General features: G+C 42.8%; 1 protein-coding gene across 5 annotated transcripts in view; it reads right to left on the bottom strand.

Annotated features, from left to right (window-relative positions):
- LOC140106778 (heparan sulfate glucosamine 3-O-sulfotransferase 1-like) overlaps positions 1-9458 on the bottom strand; it is an 82931-nt gene extending 73473 nt beyond the window's left edge. Inside the window, exons 1-2 of one of the 5 annotated variants that reach the window (XM_072131404.1) lie at positions 9309-9424; positions 7391-7650 (exon numbers count right to left, since the gene is read on the bottom strand). The gene's annotated coding sequence lies outside the window, so the exon portion shown is untranslated. The other 4 variants (XM_072131403.1, XM_072131406.1, XM_072131405.1 and 1 more) reach the window with 4 other exon arrangements.
- Between the last annotated feature and the right edge of the window lie 6478 nt (positions 9459-15936).

Below are 15936 nucleotides of genomic sequence, written 5' to 3'. Positions count from 1 at the left end.
CACACACACTTCTTAGTCCATAGAGTTACATTGCCCAATGACGTACGTTACTTGAATAGAACCCATCAATAACATGCCAGGCACCTAAGCAACCTGAAAACTTGGCTGCCATCAAAGCCGCTAGAAATAGTATAAGCAACAAGCAGATAGAACCTGCTATATTCAGTAATCGTGTATTGCCAAGTCTAAAAAACTCAACGCAGGTAAAATAAAGTATAAAAAACATAAGGGGATTCTGTTAGCATCCTTCAAAACAGCAGATTGTGTTAGGTATTGGCCCTGTAGATCTGCACCAGACTTGGTAATGGTAAAAAAAAATGCTATTTTATTCCAGGATTGTAGCTGGACTTGACACTACTGTACTGTGAACTCTAGGTGTTGAGCTGCTCTAACAGCTCCTCCTCTCTACTCAAAGTAAGAGCTATAGTCCCATCTGGTTATAGGGTAGGGCTGAGAAGGATCAAAGATCAAGAGTTTTAAACCAGGATCAAAGATTTCCAGGAGTCATTGCAGAGGGAAACTTTTACCACGCAAAACCGAAGATGGCATTTGTCACTGGCCATGGCGACCATACCTTTATGTATGTTGTTGGTAGCAGTACTATCATGATGAGTGATGTTCCAAGATTGTAGCTGCCCAAGTGCATTGGGTGTGTCCTCACACTGCTGTGCTCAAAGGAAATCAGATTCAAGGATTGAAAACCAAGCACTTACATGCTGGTGTGTGCCCCCACTGGATCAACTCTTCTTTTACCCTCGTTTTTTTCGAAAAGTCTTTTGAAATTATGCAAATGAAATTGAGGAGCCCTGGTCTCCAGATCTAGGGGCGGATTAAGACTGCCGTGGGCCCTGAGCTGTATAGATATTATAGACCCAACAAGTTGTTCACTTCCTACATTGGGTACTAGAATCAGGGGCATTACTACAGTGATAGCAGCAATAGTGGCTGCTATGGGGCCCACAGTATCAGGGGGCCCAGCCCGGCCTTACACATTTAAGAATGGGGAACGTTCACTATATAAATATTATGCTGCACACTGTACATCATAATATATAACAGTGAAATCTTTTAAAATGCACAACTGAAATAAAAAATGTCATTGTAAGAGGACGGCAGGACCAAGAATCTCTTCTCTAGCTTCCTACCATCTACACTTCCCCCTTGTCGTCTGCAGTTACTGGGACAGATTTGTGCCCTAAACCCATCCTGGGATAGGAAGGCTGCCTGACGAAGGGGGGGGGGATTTAGAAGTCTGCTATGGCCCCTGACTAGAGTGAAGGATGCATTCCTTCCAGCTTTCAATCAGTTCAAGGACCTTTGGAGGTCCTTCAAATGTCCTGAAAAGGCTCTTTTGTTCAAGTGTATTGAGAGCAGGAGAGTTGTACGAAGATTTTGTGGGTGAAAATCTGTATCAGTATAACATTTTGTGGGCGCCTTGGGAGGCTATGAGCCCCCTTGTAGGCTTTGGCCCCGGGCCATCGCCTAAACCGCCTATATTATAATCCACTACTGTCCGTATCTGTTCATTGAGCCCAAAACCTTCTATTTGCACAACATTTGAAGCCTTTTTTTTTTTATAAAAACAAAGGCATATGAAGCAAAAATAATTGGAGATCCTACCGGAGGTGGCACACACCAGAATGTAAGTGCGCTTTGTTTACAATCCTTGATCCTGGTGGTAGATTTCCTTTGAGCACAGCAGTGTGAGGACACACTCAACGCACTTGGGAAGCTACAATCTTGGATCCTACAATCATCATATTCCTGCTACCAACAGCATACACAAAGGTATGGTGCACACCTCGCAACGGCCAATACCCAAGCATCATCTTATGTTTTGGAAAGTCAAACAGCTTTCCTCTGCAATTACTCCTGGAAATCTACACATACCCATTATCGATGGGACATTCCTCTTCCTTTTCTATTACTGTTCATCACAATAGCAGAGGACAAGAGGAATGCAATCTCTAGATACATTTCCAGGAGGAATAACAGAGGAAGATTATAGATTAATCATAGATAACCAATGCTGTGGACTTTGTGGGAGAGAACTTGCTTCTGCCCCAATCTCCAAGTTATGTAGTAGAGCTTCAGTGAAAGTGGATGATGGAAACATAGAATTTGGGACTGTAGGGCAAACTGGGCATCAGCTCTGCTCTACTCGCAGTGACGGAACTTCAAGCTGATGGGCCCCAGTGCAAAGTCTGTGTCAGGCCCCCACCTATAATGTATGGGCTATAGTACTAGTCTTCTCATATAGGAAAGCGACACCATATGGGTGTCCTAAGCCCCTGCCCCCAGGTGTATTGGGATCTTAAGACATCCTGGGGTTTTTTGTATACAGTCTTAATATTTTGTATGAACCTCCTTTTCTAGTCTCCCCAATAATTTGGCACCCCTAGCACTGTACAGCAGTTCTCACCTTGATAAAAGCATCCATTGTTTGAAAAGTTTAACGTCACTCTGACTGCTGAGACCCCCTTGAATCAGGTGTAATTTGTGGGGAAACCTTGTCAGCAGAATTATCCTCTCTCAGTGGTTGTGGAGAAATGATCTGCAGTAGGATCCATATGAAAGTCCAGAACAAATCTGGGTATATTTACATGTGGAATGACTCCAGAGTCTACCAGTCACTTGACAGTATTACTGTGTTATCAAATCTTTGATGTGATGTTAGTAGCAGCAGGACTGTGAAAAATGGAATTCTATTCCAGTATTGTTCCTGGACTTGCTGTCCAGTGGCAGTCTCCTTACACTGCCATGTTTTTTCATCAGCACATTGAAACAGCTTATTTAAAGCAGAAGAGAGGGGTTGTACTGTGAGATCTGTGTGTCAAGTCCAGCTGCAATCCTGGAATATAACTGGATTTTTTCACAGTCCAGCTGCTACTAACCCACACACACAAAAGGTAAGATTACACAGATCCTCAGGGACAATACTTAACTCTGTCTGCAGCTTTGTATGGTCAAACCTGCTGCTGCTGGACCTAAGGATTTAGATTTTCCCACTGGGGAAATCATGTATTACACAAAGTCTTACTAGTCATTGACATGTTACCTATGCCGACTTCAATAGAGAAAAATATTCTTTGCTCCAAGCTAAACCCTTCCGCTAGATCACTAAATCTGCATTGCAATGAATTCCTAAAATAGCATGAAAATGTGTGAAATTTAAATATATGTCTGGGTGAGGTATGTGAGGCATGTCACATCTCTGGAAATACATGGGAGAGCGATGACAACTGCATAATCTTACACTATGAGTCATGTAGCTTCTAATTGCATGTACTCAATGGTACGGTGCCACGTGCCGCCAGAGCCACGTTCTCTGCTGTATTTATGCAATTGTAATTGCATAAATCTACAATCGAAATAATCTACATTTAGCGTTTTATCCTTTTATTGGGCACAGAATTACATCCCTTTAAGTGGCCTCTTCAGAAACGTCTTTTTGTGATGGAATTTGGTCCTGTAGGATTACAACGAATGATTCTTTTCTTTGGGATTCAAGTGCATCACTTTGGGATAAGTTATATAGAAATTTGTAAAGTTTTGTATTTCTAACATTCATGTAATGTACAGTCACAGCGTGAAACAGTATTTATATATATTTAGTCCTTAAAGGGGTTGGCCCCATAAAATGTCAACTGATCGGTGGGGAATCCCCACTGATAACAAGAACAGGGTTGTACTCCTCCTGCATCCCAGACGAACATGTACTCTACTGCTCCATTCAAGTCTATGGCACTGATGAAGAAAAACCGGGCGCTATACCCAGCCATTTCCATCAGTTCCATAGGCAGTGAAGGGAGCAGCATTATGTGACTTTCAATCTGTGTTTTTTAGCACCTCCTCTCTCTGACTCTTGGTGGCAACTGATGTGACAGCTTCCCCCTCCCCTCTACATAGACATCTGTGTAATCTGAGACCACAGTAAGCTCCTGTCTAGTTGCTAGCAAGAAGGAATTCAGTTATTAAAGTAAACGGCAGATTGGGAGTAGGCGGATAAGAGCTGAAGATTCAACGTTTCTTGTAATCAATTGTATTATTTATGCAAAAGTTTGTTGAAAAGTTAGTGAACATTTTAATTCTACTTTTATAATATGCTAATGTGTCAGAAGGGCTCTGAGGGGTGTTACCAGAGCCCCTCCATGCTGTAACTGCATGGCTATTTCACTTTCTCCCCTTCATGCTCCCAAAGCACTTTCCCCCTCCATCTGCTGTAATTTCACACAGTGTTTCTGCACAGTGTAACAGCCTGTGAATCTACAGAGGGGCTCTGGTCCCCAAAACCCTTCTGGCTTATTAACATAATTTTAAAAATTGATTTTAGAAGGAATATGGCCTTGGATAACACATATAAGAAGATTACAACAGTCACGGTGCCTGGATCTAGGAGTAAGCATCCCTGTTTTATCATGATGGATCAAGGATTGTAAACCAAGGACACTTATGTGCAGGTGTGTACCCCCTCTGTTAGGACCCCCTTTCCTTTAAGCTTCTTATGCCCTTGTTTTTAAGAATAAAAGGCTTTACAATTATGCAAATGAAACAGAGGGGCTCCAGACTCCATGAAAACAGATGGAGCCTGGAGCCCCTCTGGCTCCTTTGCCCAATTTTAAAATACATTTTGTGCAAAAACGAGGGAATAAGAAACTAAAAGAAGAGCTGATCCTGCCAGTGGGGGCATAGACCAGTATGTCAGTGTTCTTGGTTTACAGTCCTTCATCCTGGTGGTAGATTTCCTTTAAACTTTCAACAAATTAGAATGCACTATAGTTTGGAGGTCCAATCCCATGGGTATAGAGAAACAGCATGTGCTATTCAGGTTCTGCACAAAGTACTTGGGACAACTCCTATTGGGAATTTAATGGTGGCCATTGGCGATTTTATGAACTTATTCGTTCCAAAAATTCATAAAGTGGAAACTCAAGGACTTGTATTAGGATAATTTGCTACATGTAATTAATGGAGAATAGTCATCTGCCGATCATATAATAAGATCTCATCAGACAAATGCATATTTATTTTATTGGTAGCTCCGCAAACAATACACGCGAGGGAAGAAAAGCGCCAGAATACGTCCATTATCACCAACTAGTCATTTACTACCTTAATATACAAAAGATGCCCCTTGTACTGACCCGCTGCTATTCCATCATACAACAGACAGACATTTCTATTTCATACTGTGGAGGAAAAACGTCTCGGCTCCACTTTCTGATACATAATGAGCAAAACCAGGAGGTTAGAGAAAGGCGCTTGTTTCACCACATTAAACACAATGAGTCAAACTGGGCAGTTTCCTTTAGTAGTTCAGGTACAGGAGACCTGGGAGACGTCCACCTCCTATGTGCACATATAGCATCAAACGCTCAGGACTCGCTGCTGGGAATTAATGGACCATAGTCTGTGTGCTATGAACATGTGGAGCCAGGTCCCTGATGCATACACACCGCACACACACTCAGGCTTATTATTTCTGATGGAAGCCATTAGAGCTCGTATGGAACATGCAATATGAATACAAAGGGGATATGAATGTTTTGTAGGTATTGGACATTGCCTTATGTAAACATAAAACATTTGGAGATGACCTGCAAAACATTGATGTAAAAGGGGTCCGCTTTTCTATACTTCAGAAACAGCGCCCCCACTTGTGCACTGGTTGTCTCTGGTACTGCAGCTCAGCACTACTTAGTTGCTGCTAAGATGTGAGAAAAGGAAATCTTTCTAATATATATATATATATATATATATATATATATATATATATATATATATATATATATATATAAAAACATATACAAGAATATATATTTGAATGTAATAAAAAATGGTATATACACTAAATACATTTTCATATCCATTTTAAGAACAATACAAGTTATATTTCTAAAGTAAAATATTAATTAATTGTTACAATACAATTGTATACAAATACAGGCTATTATTGATCCCAGATAGGTTTAATATTTATAGTTTATATTTTTTAAAAATGTAATATTTTATTAAATATAAAGAATTGTGATAGATTATTATTAACAATATCCCAAGAGCCCCCCCCACATCGTTTTCAGTGACCATAAATTGGCAAATGTTCACCAATTGTTGTTGGAACCCTAGGATAAATGCATAAAGTGGTCTACACAGGTATCAGTAAATCATATTTGATTTCGGCAGGGTAACCCATTGCTAAACTGGGTTGCCCTGACCACATGTCACATGACGTAAAATAAAGTAGCTTAAGATAGGTCAGATAGTCATATAAACGTCAACGTCAAGTTGCATTACCACACTTTGTGAGAGTTAGCAGTACAGCTGCTCTATTCTTAATGGCAAAAGTTATTATACAGAGGATGGTTATGGATATATATAGCCAAAAAATAGGCAGCACTCAGGGGTACCAAACAAAATTCAGGGGTGAAGTTTATTCCATAGTGACAGCTATTGAAAATATTTTTTGTAGTGCTGCTCTGTACTTTTGTATTAAGCCAAGTTCCCATAGACAATGCTGTGTTATTTCCAAACTGGGCAAAGTTATTTTATTATTGTTTTGTAGGAAATGTACAGCACCGCCCTGCCATAAGGGGTCTCATGTGTGGCTTATACCACCTTATGCCAGGCATCATTGCACCGCACAGATGGTATACATTTTGGTGACATTCTAGAATTGCCATAGAAACAACAAGTTTTGCACATGATCCACCTCAACCCCCAATACATACACTCAGTCTTACTTTGTATGTATAAATATCAAAGTTTTTATGGCGGCAGAAAGCGACACCGGTTATGAAGTGCTGAAAACATGAAAAATCCAATAAAATACAGAGATAACCTATTGATCAATGTAAGGCTTTGAATCTATTTAGATTTATGGAGGTTGCATGTTCACTTTTTTATCATTACAGTCACCTATGTGCATGGGTCTAGTATAAACTGGGAATATAGTTGAAGAAAGGAAGAATGCATTATATGTACTGATTGCATATATGAGACTTTCTTGTATCCATTACAGTACTGGACCATCAGCCCCATAACTAACCCAATACTATTAGTAGCTTAGTACTTAGTAGCTGCCCCTAAGTTTACCAGTGCCAGGATCCACACAGACCAGTGCTTAGAATACAGGATCTACCTATTACAGGTCATGTATAATACCCAAATCCTATTTTGGATTAAATATCCTAAAACACATTACAATAGAATATAATCTACACTATATACCTGACCCAGGGGGGAGATGCAAAGCTGTTCTCCATCCAAATACATAAAACAATTACATTTGCAACAACAATCATTTGTTTATATACAAAAAATAAACAAACAAACAAATAGACGCACAAGTGATACAAAGTATCCATCAGCAGCAGACAGGGCTGTACTGTACCTCTGATAGAGCCATGTAGATAGAGGAAAGATGTGATGTTCAAAGTGCCCCCCAGTAGAGAGATAGCAGAAACCTGACAACAGATCAGGAGCCTGACAAAGTGTTCGGATCTCAGTCACTGTCCTCCTCCAATGTGAAGCCTATGGCACAGGCAGCTCCACAGAAATCCATTCCCAGCAGCCATCTAGCTCATGACTAATTAATCAGTCCCAGTGACCAGGGAAGAAGAGGAAGGGAATGAGCAGATCTTGGTTGGAATCCTGCAAAAAAATAAAAGCAGCAGCCAATTCACTTAAAGCTTCTTTCTTCTCTGAATTCATCATCTCCTCTGCTCCTTACCAGCTCACAGAGAAAAGTGGCAGCACATCCCCACACACTCTCTGTGCACAACACTGGATTTACCAGGGCAATTCAAGCTGTTAACCAGTTCAGCTGGAGTTGTGATGGATTGCAATGTCTGATTGGAGAAGCCAGGACCTTCCTATTGGTCTATCAGCATTGCCTCTTCTGTATAGGGGACATGATGATATCTGGCTGGCTCAGGTCCTAGGTAGCTGTGCCTTGCAGGTAGGAGAGATGTGTGATCCAGGATAGTCAATGTTTTAGGGAGGGGGTCATTTACATCAACGGGAAAGATACTACTACACATTTGACTCTTGGTTATTACAAGAACAATACATTCTCTACATTCAGGACTCTATGTACAGCGTCTACATATTGCTGATTCTAGTATAAGGTTTGTTCACCTGCTTTTTTGTTGTTGTTCCTCTGAATATATAACTGCACTATATAAAATTTATATTACTACTACTATCAGACCTGTGTGTCTCTGTGGTTATATCCTAAATACAGTGGTTTTCCTTTCCACCTCTTATCCAAACTCAATGGGAGCAGCCAAATGTCATAAGTTTTGTCCAGCAAAAAAACTGATGTGGAGAATGCATGTGAACGCAGTCCAACCACAGCCATGTAAATTATCAGGTAATCGGAGGCAGATAACCAGGACCAGACAACACAATATAATAGCATATTCTATCAGGCTGTGTTCACACGTTCACTTTTTCAGATGCAGTTTTAAAGCAGGAGTGGAGTGAAAAAAAAATGGAGCATCAGCTTCTTTCAAATGATATTTGAGGCCGGTTTCCCATGTGCCGTTTTCAATGCGTTTTTAACAAATCCAAAATGCAAAAGTGGGAGGGGGGTTTGCCTGAAACGCATGCGTTTCATTGCAAATGCATATGCACTTTGGCCAAACCCCCTCCACTTGCATTTTGGATGCGCTTAAAAACATGAAGAAAACGGGAAGCGCATGCGATTGATAACCCGATCGCATGCGTTTCTCTGGAAACGCATATGCGATCAGCCCGAGCCCCACCCCCTGTGCGCTAGCGTCGCGTTATGAAAGGACACCTAGCGGTACGTGTGAGGGCGCGTTCACACGTTGCGCTTTCGTCGCGTTCATAACGCGACGCAAGCGCACAGGGGGCGGAGTTTGGGGCGATCGCATATGCGTTTCCCGGGAAACGCATGCGATTGATAACCCGATCGCATGCGTTTCTCTGGAAACGCATATGCGATCGCCCCAAACTCCGCCCCCTGTGCGCTTGCGTCGCGTTATGAACGCGACGAAAGCGCAACGTGTGAACGCGCCCTGAAAGTGGCCTCAGGCTATGGTCACACCATGTATTGGAGATGTAATCCAAAGGCCTTAACCATGATTACATGCCGTGGTCACATTGTTTACTAAAACGGTGGAAACACAATCTTACCTCAACATGTGATCACGGGTAAACATTTGGAATGCTCATTGTATCATCAGATTTTCTATCAATTATTGTGAACCAACACCAGGTGCGCAGACTCCATAGAGTAGAGGTATAATGGAAAGCTCGGCCCCTCTTCTCTTTGTTGGTTTTACCTGTAAAATCAAAACTGCATGTAGTCCTTTCCAATGGTTTCGCTGCTCCATGACCCTGCATCCTCTGACTACACCACATTCTCTGCAGCCAGCGGGTCATCAGGGAGACACATGGAGGGGATGAGGATCCAACAGGAGGCAGGTGATCAGATCATCAGCTTGACTTGTGTCCCAATACACAGACAAGAGAGATGGAGCTCGTAATATTAATTTCACAGGGCACACATAGCTCTACATGGGAGCTGCATACAGAAAACGGTAGGAGGAGTTTATCCAAAGTTGATTTCTTTTCCCAAGTTCTATACTTTAAAGAGGTTTTCTAGAGTCTGTCTATCCCCGTTATGAAGCATGCGTTTTCAGTCCGTTTAAAAACGCATCAGTTTTTTACTGTTTACCATGCGTTTGGCTGATTGGAACTAGTTTATCTATTGAGATTTATTAAGATAAACCGGTTCAAAGCAGCCAAACGCATGGTAAACCGTAAAAAAAAGGGATGCGTTTTTAAACGGACTTTAAACACGTTTCAGAACGGCTACAGATGGAGCTGAAGAACGATTGTGCTGTCCATAGGCTTGGTTCACATGTTGTGTTGACATTGTGTTTACATCTGCAACACCCTCGCCGATGCAATGGCGAGGTAGTGCTTGCGAATACGTCCCACCTGCATGTAATCCCATTACACAACATGGTTCTGATAGGACATAGGGATATTGCAGTGGTTAATCCTGCCTGGCAAGGCAGAGGTTAAGTATTTTGTATAATGCAAGATGCTATTATCCAATGATATGTGTTACATCCTGTGCTTTGTGAGCTGAGATGTGATTGGAGGAGCAGCCACCACCTGACCAAAGGGAGGTAATAAAACCTCTGGCCAGGAATGTTCTGGATGATTATTCTAGTGTGGAATCCTAGAGATCAGTGAGTGAGTGAGCAATCTCTGTCTAGCCCATACCAGAGCAGGAAGAGCCTAGCCCCTGCCTCTGAAGAGTGGAGCATTAGACTAGAGTTAGTGTAGTGAGGAAAAGGGGTATCATCTTACCTTTAAAGGTGATACCTGAAGCCCTACAGGACAAGCTGAAGCTTCCTACCAGGACACAGCTGCCTCCCAGCCTGCCCTCTACATCCAGGCTGGTGAACTATCTCCTGAGGCTCCCTCCAGCTCACATCTCGGCACCCTACCTACCTGTTAAAGGCACGTTTGCTGCGGTTCCTGCGGTTCAAATAAAGAACTGTAAGTTGTTTTCTTCAACTTCTGTCTCCGTCTGGTCCCTGCTAATACGGCTGCCTTCATCACCGGCACCCTGTCCATCACCCAGAGACTCACACTCGGGACATTAAGGGGTTGCCCCAGGGAGATCCGCTATAGCAGCCGCTCCCTCATCTTTTCTTGCCAACACCACCCTGCTGGAGACCTGCCAGGCTGTAGGACAGCCCTCCGGTTCCCCCGTACCAAGCACCGTGACAATAGCGTGCTTAGGCCGCAACCGCCAGCCACTCCGGTACCGCGGGCCCCGGCTGTCTCCAGGCCTCACCTCAAGGGCTAGGCCCCGGTGGGGGATGTTGCACATCAGGTTCTCATATTGTTTACACAAACACAACATTAACTCCAGAATGTAAACGGAATGTGTGAATACAGCCCTAGAGTAGTCACTATCCAGGTTCCCTGTAACTTCAATGGAAGATGCGACTGCTATACTATACTACGGCTTCACCACGGCTAACAGCTGATCAGAGGGGAGGCCAAGTGTCACCCCTGCACCTATCCTTTATTTATAACCCTTCCATGGATAGGCCTTTAATAGACAGCAGAAAATCCCTTTAAGGTGTTTTGCTGGTGGCCTGGTGTTTTGAACCGGTTTTTGGGCCGTTTTTAAGCAGTCCGTTTAAAAAAGCATACCTTTTTGAAAAACACATGCGTTTTTTGAAAACTCATCCGTTTTTGACCAGTTTTAATTAAGATAATTGCTAAAACCTGTCAAAAATTGGTGTGTTTTAAAAAAAAAAAAAAAAAAACACATGCGTTTTGTATTGGACTGCTTAAAAATGGACCAAAAAGAGGTTCAAAACGCCATGTGTGGCATCCCCCCGAGGGCGCGTTCACACATTCCACTAGCGTTGCATTCATAACGCAACGCTAGCGCAAAGGGGACGGGGCGCTGGGCATTCATGTGAACGTGCCCTAAGGCATAGAAAATCACCTTGACATGTCCTGTATCCACTTCATTTTATTCACACATGGCGTTTTTGGGCCGTTTTTTACTAAGTGCGTTTTCAGATCGTAAAAAACGCATGCCTTTTTGTCCGTTTTTCCGAAATTGCGCAGTGAAAAACGGACAAAAACGCATGCGGTTTTTAAAAACTGATGCGTTTTTTAACGCATGCGTTTTTAACGATCTGAAAACGCACTTAGTAAAAACGGCCCAAAAACGGCCCAAAAACGCCATGTGTGTCTTCACCCTTAGGCCGGCGCCACACTTGGCGCTTTTGTCTGCGCTTACAAACGCAAACGCAGACAAAGTCGCGCCCTATGGAAACGCCTGCGATCGGGAACGAGCCGCCGGTGTTTCGCGTTAATTTAACGTTTTTAACGATCTGAAAACGCACTTAGTAAAAACGGCCCAAAAACGGCCCAAAAACACCATGTGTGTCTTCACCTTAGGATGATTCTATTCAAAATGGCAGCTACATGAGACTGTGGTTCATAATGCAACGTTAGCGCACGGGGGGGTGAGGGGGTGGGTGCGGCCCGATGCGGCCGTTTCTATGGAAACATCTGCGATCGGGAATGAGCCGTCGGTGTTTTGCTTTAATTTAATTAAAAACACCGGCGGCTCATTCCCGCTCGCAGGCGGTTCCATAGAAACGCCAATTCGATCGGCCCGCGGCCCGCCACGGTTGCCGAGGCTTTGTTTGCATTTTCAAACGCAGACAAAGCTGTGCGTGTGGCACCAGCCTCAGGGTGATGGCACACATGGCATTTTGAACCAGTTTTTGGGCCGTTCTTGAGCAGTCGGTTAAAAAACGCATCCGTTTTTGAGAGGTTTTAATTAAGATAATTGGTAAAACTTGTCAAAAACTGTTGCGTTTACAAGAAAACATGCGTTTTTCAAAAATGCATGAGTTTATTAACAGACTGCTTAAAAACAGGCTAAAAACGCGTTCAAAACGCCACATTTGGCATCGCCGTCATAGTGTCATTCATCCAAGGGAGGGGCATGGGCGAGGGAGAATGAAAAGAATCTGTAAAAAATTCGGAAAAGTGGAGTATATATAACAATCTTTAGGACAATAGAGTAAAATAATTTTGGAAAATTACATTCGAACACAAATCAAATCTGTATAAAAATTTGACAAAGCTTCTACGAATAGAATCTGGGGTGATTCCCTCCTCTCTCATGCCGGTCTAGACATGTACCTAGAAGTACTGGGTCTCATCAGGATGTTCAATCCACTAGAGTCTATTGACCGCACCCTGTTTGTAACTAGGGGTGGAGCCAAGAAACCTCAATTCTTCTGTATCACTTTTTGCACAGATTTTGGAAAAAAGACGCAAACTACTTTTGATACCTGCCCCTCCCCCTTGTGTTTAGGTACAGATTGTATATCAGAGAAGTCGCTATGTGAGAAGGGGAGATGTATGTGTCGCTCTCTGTACGGTGAAGCGGAGCAGTTATCTGTGTCAGCCTCATCCTCCTGTCACTACATCGCTTTGTTGGATCTTATCTGTAAAAAAAAAAAAAAAAATCCTATATTTTATTCATTCTGTCAGGGAATTCTGGGCTATTAGATATCATTTTTTCAAATGTAAAGGGTAAAATGTGTCAACTTGTATTTAAAGCCTATTAATAATATTCATCCCAGAGGCGTCCGGACCAGGAGTCTGTATTGTAATTAGTGGCTCCTGTCTATGTTATGTAATATGATGGATTCCAGGGGTGCAGTTGCGCCTGTGCCCTGATGCTGGATGGGGGCGCACAGGATCTCTCTAACAACATTATCACATGTGCAGTAACCTAAAAGGGCATCTACCACCAGGATGAAGGACTGTATGCAAATGAGCTTCAGGGGCTTCAGGCTCCATAGGTGTTAATGGAGCCTGGAGCCCCTGAAGCTCATTTGCATACAGTCCTTCATCCTGGTGGTAGATGCCCTTTAAACATTTCTGATACATTAACTTTAAAATTCGCATATAATAATTGTATTCCCCATGAATTTACAAATGGCTTTCCAGTTATTCTGAGAAATGTATGAATAAACTGACAACTGCACAGTCTCGCACTGTCCAATCAGTGTTAGCGGTACATTTTTGTCTAACTAAAACATTTCAAGGAGGAATAACAGTACAGTATAGAAGACTAATTTAAAAATAGTCCAACATTATTGTTTCAGGGGGAAATACATGTAAAAGTAAAAGGGCAAGTGATTGTGTTATACATTGTGTAGTAATCTCCCTCTAGTGGGAGCTGCAGGTAGTCTGCCTGATCTTTCTCTAAAGGGGACAGTTCACTATATAAAATGTAACCTAATTTGCAGGCTGCATGTTATAGGGTAGGAGGAGCTGAGCAGATTGTACATAGTGTCCTATCTGCAGACAGCATGTTATAGAGCAAGAGGAGCTGAGCAGATTGTACATAGTGTCCTATCTGCAGGCAGCATGTTATAGAGCAGGAGGAGCTGAGCAGACTGTACATAGTGTCCAATCTGCAGGCAGCATGTTATAGTGCAGGAAGAGCTGAGCAGATTATACATAGTGTCCTATCTGCAGGTAGCATGTTACAGAGCAGGAGGAGCTGAGCATATTGTACATAGTGTCCTATCTGCAAGTAGCATGTTATAGAGCAGGAGGAGCTGAGAAGATTGTACATAGTGTCCTATCTGCAGGCAGCTTGTTATAGAGCAGGAGGAGCTGAGCAGATTGTACATAGTGTCCTATCTGCAGGCAGCTTGTTATAGAGCAGGAGGAGCTGAGCAGATTGTACATAGTGTCCTATCTGCAGGTAGCATGTTATAGAGCAGGAGGAGCTGAGAAGATTGTACATAGTGTCCTATCTGCCAGTAGCATGTTATAGAACAGGAGGAGCTGGGCATATTATATATAATGTCCTATCTGCAGGCATCATGTTATAGAGCAGGAGGAGCTAAGCAGATTGTACGTAGTGTCCTATCTGCAGGCAGCATGTTATAGAGCAGGAGGAGCTGAGCAGATTCTACATATTGTGCAATCCCTTTTCTCCAAATTAGTGGGGGGGTCTCAAGTTCAGACCAACGCAGATTATAAAGAGATGTCTTGTCCTGGTGATCTGCCATCACTTTACAGATCAATCTGAATTTCTATTATGAATTTTATAGACCCATTGATGATATTCTTCCTTTTATACATTTTTTGGACTTTTCGGATACAATCTGGAGTTGGGGGTGGTGTAATGGTTAATACCAGAACTCTCTCCTATGTATTGCCAGGAGCAGAATCACTCCACTAATAATGTCATCTTGTTAACTTCCCGCAGCGATGAGATGACCCATCACGGCGGCGGCTTTGGGCTCTCATGGCAGGAGCAGTGGATGAAGAGGAGGCAAGCTGCCGCTATATCTGACAGACGTGTTACATGGCCGTCTGTTCTGTAGACGGGTGACTGCCAAGGACTGCAGACAACATACACCATACAGATTTTGACAGAGGGAGATTTAACATTTTTGTGTAGGTGCGTTTATGGTTTTCTTCTTTCAGGATACGTTTCTGTGTGTGGCGTCCGCTTCGGATCTATGGTGCCGGACTAGGATCTCCTGCTACATTTTAATATGGTTTCATATGTTTTGTGTTAATTTTACAATTCGCAGCACACACAAATATTGCAATCTAAAAAAAAAAAATTATTTTTGTAGGTAAATCAAAAGGATTTTCTTCGACTTTAGAATAAGGAATAAAACCTGTTATATTTAATTCAATGGTGGGTTACCTTGATGCCTTGTCTCCGGGGGGAGAGCAGGACATTACTTGCACGTGTGACATGTGCCAATCCCTAGTCTCAGAATATCACATGTATAATGAAGGTGACTTCATCACAAAAGGGCCCATTGGAGCAGAAGCACCAGGGAGTGAAGGGTTTCCACCGGAGCCAAAAGAACCCACCAAAGGGGTAAAAATTGCATTTTCTTCAGGGGCATAACTTGATGCTGATGGGCCCCAGTGCAAAGTCTGTGCCAGGCCCCTGACTTTGATGTATTGTTTATAGTACAAGTCTTCTCATATGGGAAAGTAACACTTTATGGGCCCCCTAAGCCACTTGGGCCTGGTTGCGACCGCACTCTCTGCACCACCTCAAGTTACGCCCCTGATTTTCTTCAAGCTCATCTCAGTTACAATTACATTTATTCCCTATGCTAGAAAAGTTTATACTTTTCTTAGAAATTGTCATTGTGCTTATCCTATGTCCAGGGCCGGCGCCAGCACTGGGTATACCCGGGAAAGTGCTGGGCCCAGGGCTGCTGGGGGGCCCACATAAGGCTGTACATACGGAATCCATGGGGGTGACGTGGTCTATATCTAATGAATCCATGAGGGGGCTGTACATAAAATAACAATGAGGGGGCTGTGTAGGATGATAAACTATGGAATATTTTAGGGAAC

This window comes from Engystomops pustulosus, chromosome 11 (genome assembly GCF_040894005.1).
Source record: "Engystomops pustulosus chromosome 11, aEngPut4.maternal, whole genome shotgun sequence".
Lineage (NCBI taxonomy): Eukaryota > Metazoa > Chordata > Amphibia > Anura > Leptodactylidae > Engystomops > Engystomops pustulosus.
Note: the sequence above shows the minus strand (reverse complement) of the source record. Positions and strands in the feature narration are given on the sequence as shown.